The sequence below is a fragment of the Bactrocera latifrons genome, unplaced genomic scaffold (genome assembly GCF_001853355.1).
Source record: "Bactrocera latifrons isolate USDA-ARS-PBARC rearing strain unplaced genomic scaffold, ASM185335v1 scaffold_81, whole genome shotgun sequence".
NCBI lineage: Eukaryota > Metazoa > Arthropoda > Insecta > Diptera > Tephritidae > Bactrocera > Bactrocera latifrons.
The window spans coordinates 478650-486697 of record NW_017537501.1 but is presented as its reverse complement, the minus strand read 5'-3'; positions in this window follow the sequence as shown (position 1 = coordinate 486697).

Genomic DNA, 8048 nt, shown 5'->3' with positions numbered 1-8048 from the left:
ATAGTTAAAAAATGACTGAAAAATATAATTTTAGGATAGCATATCCATACTAGTTTAGCAAAAAGCTTTTAAAGAGAAGATGTAAGTGCTTGAAATAGTCTAATTATCAAGCGCCTTTTCATGTTGAATTTATATATTCCAACTCAGCTTTTCTTCAGCTGCCATTTCATTTAGTTGATTACATACTCACCCGCAAATATGCACACATAAGATCAGCAATTTCGCTGGCTCAATTTCAATCATCATTTTTGTAATTGCATGCCAGTTGGTATGACAGATCTTTATGCGTTMGAATGACTCGTCAAAACGCATGTTTCCAAGTTCACAACAAAGAAATGCGTGATGACCAAAATAATTTTTAGGATTGAGACACATAAACGACAAAAGTCCACAAAACCGAAAGCAATAGTAAAAAACGTCATTACTAAATATTCAAACACACACACACATGTGTCTATGAGTAGTTGTGTGCGTACTAGATAAATATCAAAAAGTGCCAACAAATGGGAATAATGAATAGGCAGCAAATTGCATTGCTCTTGAAAAACGCTGAAGAGGAGATTGTCAACAATCAATGGGGCACATACAATGGGGCAACAGTCGGGTATCAACTAAATGGCAAATGAATTGTCAATTTGATAGCTGTCAACGTTGTCTGCGGATGGAAATACTAGCTATATATGTATAACCACAATAGGTGCATATACATATGTACTATGTGCCAGAGATGTAGGCACCCTGTAGCACATGAATATATGGAAGACAGTTGCAAGATGAAAAGTTTTGGAGTGAAAATTGTTTTAGAGTACAGGATATATAAAACGCATGTACATAAATGTTCRTAACTTAAATCCATTTTTTCTATTTTTTGGTTGAGATGAATATTTTTAATCACTGTAAGCACATAAAAAATGTTTGTATGACAAAACGTTCTGAGTATGCATAACACAAGACTTCTCAAACTTTACGATAGAGTTTTAGTTGCCAGATTGGCAGTCTAGGGTTGCCAAATTTCGAAATATAGGTCGTAGCTTGTACAGAACTCTCAAAGACCATATATGGCATACCAGTTCAGTTTTAGATTCTCCTGACACCGTGACCTACGACCTACGGGAACCTCCGAAAAAAGGTGTCTGGCTAAAAATCGAAATTATTTTTAAAATCTTATGCCWTCGACCATTAACTGGCAAATATATCTAAGAAAGTAAATTAGGTAGTAGGTTGGATCCCACTTAGCCTGATATTTTCATTTGTGTTACGCAAAAACTCMTTAAAGTGTATCAACTGAAGGATCGAAAAACCATTTTGATCTCACCGCAAATTTATTATGGCTGTCAATTTCAGCCCCAGCTACTAGGCTGAGTTCTTCAAAGGTGTGTCTACCAAGTTCTGGTCTGGCAAATGGTGGTATTCGGGCAGGTTGTATGAAAATTTCAAACCGTTCGGTTCAGCCATTTTGAACAACCGACTCAAAAACATCGACATTTAAGAAAAACGAATTAAAGTTTTGGGAGCCTAAGTTAGAAGTTCTTATAAATGTCTTTAAAACTTCGGATCAATTTTGAAAGAATATTCCCAAAAATCTATACACTCCACTATCAATAGCGCTTAGCTTCATAAAACTAACCTAGTACTAGATCTTTAAAGCCTTGCAAATGGGTTGCAAAGATTGCGGCCAATATAATACGGTACTTTTCTAAACTATGCCATTATAGACTAGACCCCSAAGCCTCTAATGAATTTTCACCAAAAAATCTTACTAGTTACAAAAGTGACTAGTTAGAAACTAGTACAATTAAAATCAGTCTTGTTTGGTCAAAAATAAACCTATAGAAACAAAAAAATAAATTACTCATAGCGGAAATGCTTTTGCACCAAAAAATCATACTAGTTAGAAAATGACTAGTTAGAAACAAGCACTATTAAAATCAGTCACTTWTTAACAAACAAATAAATTTTCCATAGCGGAAATGCTTTTTGGGAAATGAATGCGATTGGGCACCAAAAAAATTTTACTAGTTACAAAAATAACTAGTTATAAACTAGTACTAATAAAATTAGTATTTTTATGTCAAAAATAAAAATTAAATAATAATTATTTCTACCACATACTATACATTTCTCACAGGGTTTCTACACCCACGCATAAATTTGCGCGTTCAACTAAGAAAATCACACACACACCAGCACATACATACATACATACTTCGAACATATGTCAATAGCCATCGCAAGCGCCTAATAATAGGCAGCAAACTGCGCTGGCGAACACTTACGCTAGACGATAGTAGTATAAGTTAACGCAAAGCAATTAATTAACGTTAAAAAATTGCCAAAGCCCACAAATTAGAAAAGTTTGYCCAAGCAGTTGAACAGCGTTAATATGAATTGCGAAATGTAAAATACGCGCTTTTGAGCTTTTTTTGTTGGTATTTTTCTTTATAATTTTTCAAAGCTTAAAAATGGAAATGTGCCCGTCTTCACTAGGTGTATGTATATGTGTTGTGGTCAGGGGTGTAAACGCTTGGTCCAAAAAAAATTGTTTATTTGCTGTAAACAYACTTTCCTTTGCCACTGTACAATAACAGTATTATGAAAGTGATGACACAATTGACTCTTGAGACGAGTGATTTCGTTTCTTAAATGCGACATTATGTCAAATGAGTGYGTGTGTGTGTGTGTGTTGGGGAGCCTTAAATCTCATTTTGAAATGTCATCGCCTAAGTAAACGATTTGAGAATGACAATAAAGGCGCAGACGATTGCAATATTTATAATTGATAGTGCTGAAAATTTGTTTAAGGTTCGTAGAAAAATAAACAGTTCTTTCRGAGAGTGAGTAATGTGTTTTGTATTTATATAAAATAGTTGAAGATGGATGTTAARAGGTCTGCTTATGGCTTAGCGTCTGTTATTTCAAGTAAAGGATAAAGTAATCAAATRTTGTGGAGCAATTTAAAAGGCTGAAAGTAATAAAAATACTCATTTTMCTTAATAAATTAATAAAAAAAAGTGCACTTACAAAATTTCATATACCTTAATAACCGGCGTTTTCAATAGTGATTTCAGGATGAGAATATCCTCTTATGTGAACGGAGAATAGGTTTAGAAGTGAAGGAGAATACAATCTATACCCAAAGATGCAAAATGGACGGCGGTATGCTCCGAGGATCATGATATCTCTCGCCCCTTCCGTCTACCAAACTCAGCGGAGTACTGGGTATAAAAAATGCCTGTGGAATTCCAGAAACAGTAAAGAAAGCTACCTTATAGGTGGACAGATAGCCAGACTGCATTGCCAGCCTTGTTGTCGCCAAAAATGAATTCCAGGGTGGTCAAAAAATTAAGTAAATCATAAGTTTAGCAGGTCAACTCTGCTGGTCTATAAGACGAGTTCTTGGTGGTAGAAAACTCTCGGCCACAAAAAAATCGAGTTGACCAAATTAGGTACCTCGCTAAATGAATCTGAGACAGAGAAAATACCGTTGTCGCTAGAACAAACTTGAACGTCCATCTAAAAAAAAAAAAAACATAAAGGAGATTCATTCTTCAGTGAATGAAACGATGTAGTAATATCTTAAAGTCTTACGAGTATCAAACACATCCAACACTAACTGAGTACAAAAGGGCTGCACCCTTACCTACCTAACTTAATAATGCGCGATTCATTTTGAAAATTTTTGAGTGCCCTTGCGCCTGTAGTCTAGCTCCAGATGTACCTTCGACAAAAGGTTTCAGGCGAAACAAAGTTTTGAAAATCGTGTTTATTACATAAAACTGCTTCCCACATTCAGTCAACATTATCGCCCCGCAGAGTCGGTAATGCAAGCAACCAAAGATCGTTTACGCACCACGTTTGCTCAAGTGGATAACGCGCATTCTCCGAGATGGCGTACAGTACGCAGCGAAAACAATATTGCAGCTGTGGAGCATGTCTATTAAAGAAGGACCGAATGACACATTCGTCATTACGTGGCACAATTCGAGGGGCTCCCATCCACTTTTTGTAATATTTTTCGGATTTTTTAGACATCTTCAAAAGTACCAAGAAGATCCGACGTTTTCGRGCGAAATTTTGTTCAGCGCTGAGGCCCACTTCTCGCTCAATGGTTATGTAAACTGTGCTGCATTTTGGACGAAGAGCAASCTGAAGAGATTCAARAGTTGTCATTTCATCCARAAAAMACAACCGTTTRGTGTGGTTTAWGGAACGGTGGAATCTTCGGTTCATTTTTCTTCAAAAATGATGCCAGTGCGAATATAAGTCAATGGTGAGCGTTAGCGTGCCATGATAACCAACTATTTGATACCTGAAATTGTAACTTGTGATCTCGATGACTTTTGGTTTCAACAAAACGGCGCCACTTCCCACACATCACATCAAATAATGAATTTATTGAGAGAACACTTTGGTGAGCCGATAATTTGACGTTTTGGGCCGGTCAATTAGACACATGTTAAACTTTTTCCTGTTGGCATATGTAAAGTCTAAAGTCTGTGCGGACAATCTTGCTTCGACTGTGGAATTGGAACAAAGCATCACGCGTGTCATTCTCCAGTCACGAGTCGAAATGCTCGAACGAGTCATCGAAAATCGGACTCAATAGCTGGACGATATGAGACTTAGCCGCGGTCATCATATGAAAGAGATAATCTTCAAGAATATATAAAAGCCAAAGAATGTTCTTTCGAATGGTAGCAAACATTTCACATTAAATTTGAAGTGCCCGCATCTTTTCTTTAAAAAAGTAGGGAACCGGGAAATGGATCACCGTGTTTATCATATGCGTTTCRTTTGTTTTTGAAAACCACATACAAATATGTTGTCAATTCATATATAGACATAACCTTTCAATGGAGGCTAACTTCAATTATTTTCATAAATCCTACCAACCGCGTTGCTCTGCTTCTTATTTGTGTTCACTTCCACAATATTCACAATATTTTTCATGTCAACAATCGCAGCGATCAACAAAAAATTTTGCAATCAATTCAAATGATTTTTCACACAGTTGATGGAAGTGTAATTAACGTTATAAAACTCATAAAAACAAATATTAAAAAAAAAAAATTTTTAAATCCCCCACCCTACTACATACCCTCATGCTAAAACAAAAATTAAGCCAACGCAACTCACGCTCCCCTTGATAGCCAAGCGCCTACATACTCACATGTATGTATGTAGCAGTTTTTCCGAACTTTTTATAACGGAAATTGGGGTGAAAAATGCCTATAACGCTAATTATGTTACGCTCAATTAGCGACTCAATAACTTTACGCGTCGGAGCTTAAAAGCGTGCGACAAGCGCAAAGCAAAGTTGGTTTAAGTGGGAATCCGTATGATGGTAATTTCGTTGCCAACTTTTTTGTTGTTTTTGTACGCTAATTTACTTTTCATTTAATTTTTGTTTTTTGGTTTTTAATGTTTCTACCCTTTTTCCTTCAGCTCTAATGGTCATAACCTCAAAATGCATTTTCAATGAAAGCACTTGAACTGTAACCTTAAAAAGTTGAGGTTATGTTAGCGAAGTTACAGTTGTTACTTTTTGAGGTTAAGTACACTCACAAATAAGGAGTTATATACTGAAATTGAAATGATTGTTTATTGGGTGATGCAGCACATTTATTACTTACATCCCTTGTAGAACATCAAAAATGAATAGACATGATTTCAAATATTTGTAGACCATTCTACTTGAGACTGATTGGGTATTCCCGAAGTTGAAACTCCTTCTCTAAAACTTTATAAGCAAAAAAAATCGAAGCTTAGACAGTTTGGCGGGTTGTAGTGTAATACTAATTCTGGAGGTTATTTTGGAAACACCTCTTTGAACTTGGTCCAAATCACTTAAGGAACAAGGGTCTGAAGTTCTAGTTTCATTGAGAGTGAAATGTGTATTTAAATAAGGACCATAGACAATATAAATTTCCAATTATAATTCTAAGTAAGAATTGAGTTACATTCTGCTTTTAATAGAGCACGAATATGGGTATGCTTTCTAGTGTCAAGACCAAATCAAAACAAAGAATGTGAAACAACACTGTTCAGAAACACTTTCTCTAGCTGCGAATGTTCGAAACCGATTAGAAACTTGTTATTAATGCCTATAAATGAAAAGACGTTAGCTAAGCCAAGAAACTAAATGTCTGAAATGTAAAATTTCAACACCTGCGTACATTAAAATTGGGTCCTTATCGAAACGTGTCAGCAAGTGTATTTCTCAAAGAGCCTGTCTCTCTATCAACTGTCAAATAGTGTTGGATTTCCAAGAACTACAGGATTCGCATTGAACCACAAATCCAATCCATTAAAATTTCCTCAAAATGCGCTTCTTATTCTGTTTCTCTGTTTATTTCGCATTCCTTTGGTGACCTCGATATGCGTCAATCCGAAAGCGCTCTGAATGCAACGCTTCCCGCAATATACTACGAGCATATACATACTGGCAGGAATGTGCTATGACAGTTGAATGAAATTGAACGTATTATTTGATTGATAAGTTGTTTGAGTGACAGATTAGTGCTGGCTTACTATGGTTTGTTGAGTTGTTTATTCGACCGGTTCGATAGTTGTAAGTAAGTGGTGCGACAGGTAGTTGTGGAAAACGAGTTTTTGCGGTGCATACAAACCCTGAAGAGAAAAATAATCGAAATATATCTCTAATCATAAACATCTGAGGTTCTATAAACTGATTTTCTTGGCTTAGAAGTCATTCAATTATAACCTAAGTCTCAAACGAATTAAAATAAAGGAGATATACATATGTATATGTAGCACTATGGACATAGTGGAATCCTAAACAAGCTCAATGTTAATAAATCAGACTACATTCACCCAATGCTGGATTTCAATAGAGATTTTTAGGTGGGGAGATTTTTAGGTGGGAATACCATCTTAGTCTACACCGACAGGTCCAAAAATCTAGACATTTCACTCCCTATCCGTCTACCGAACTCGGCTAGCATCTTCCCAGCGGAAGTACTGGGCATAGAAAAGACCTGCGAAGCAGCAATATTTACAAACAGCCAGGCGGCGCTTCTGGTCTTGTCTTCGCCCATGACCAATTCCACTATGGTCCACAAWTGTAAAAAGCGCTGAGCTCTATAAAAAACAAGCTTCATCTAGACTTGATCCGGGTTGGCGGCCACAGGAACATTTYCGGCAACGAAAAAGCAGACGAGTTGGCAAAGGCAGGAACTTTCCTTAACGAATCCGAGGCGGAGGTAATACCAAGCCCGCTAGGATYGATCAGAAGAGAGATCAATAGACAATTTCAAAAAGTTGCAAATAACAGATGAAAAATATTAAAAATATTAAAAAAGTCCAGGAAAAGTATCTACAGGGTAACAGCTACCATAGCAGGGCACTGGCCATTTGCAGAGCATGCGTCCAAAATATTTTAAGTAACCCGTCAAACCCAATCACTTTGAACTTACTTCCTTGGGTCCCCATAATAATAAATAAAATAATAAATTTTACATTTTTTTTTCTTTTATTTAGTCGCCGTTTTGTTCGTAACCTTAGCTTATACATTATACATTCATATACTCGTATTTTTTATTTAATAGCAATCAACACAGAATTTAAAATATTTCAATTTTCAGTTAATTCCAAAAGAGATTTGGATTTGCCGCGAATTCAAATACAATTTTATTCGTACATATGTGCATATACATATGTATATGTATAAGTGTACCTATGTATTATGTATGTATGTATTTATATTTATGACTCACTAAAACTACTTTTCATTTCTAATTTTTTTATTTATTAAAAATTCTGTGTTGAGAATTTTGAAATTGTATCGATTACAAAACATTTGCAAAACATACAGAAAATATAGTAATATGGTAATATGGGTGAATTTTTCAAAATGAATAACAGAAGCAAATTAATGAAAATAATTAAATTTTCTTTAATTTTTACCTATGAGATTATATAATAAATTTTTTAAGCAAGCTTATACAGAAARCCAGCTTCAAATATCCTATACAAAACAATTTACATACTAAATAATTTTTCAAAAAAATTTTGTTTTTCGACAAATT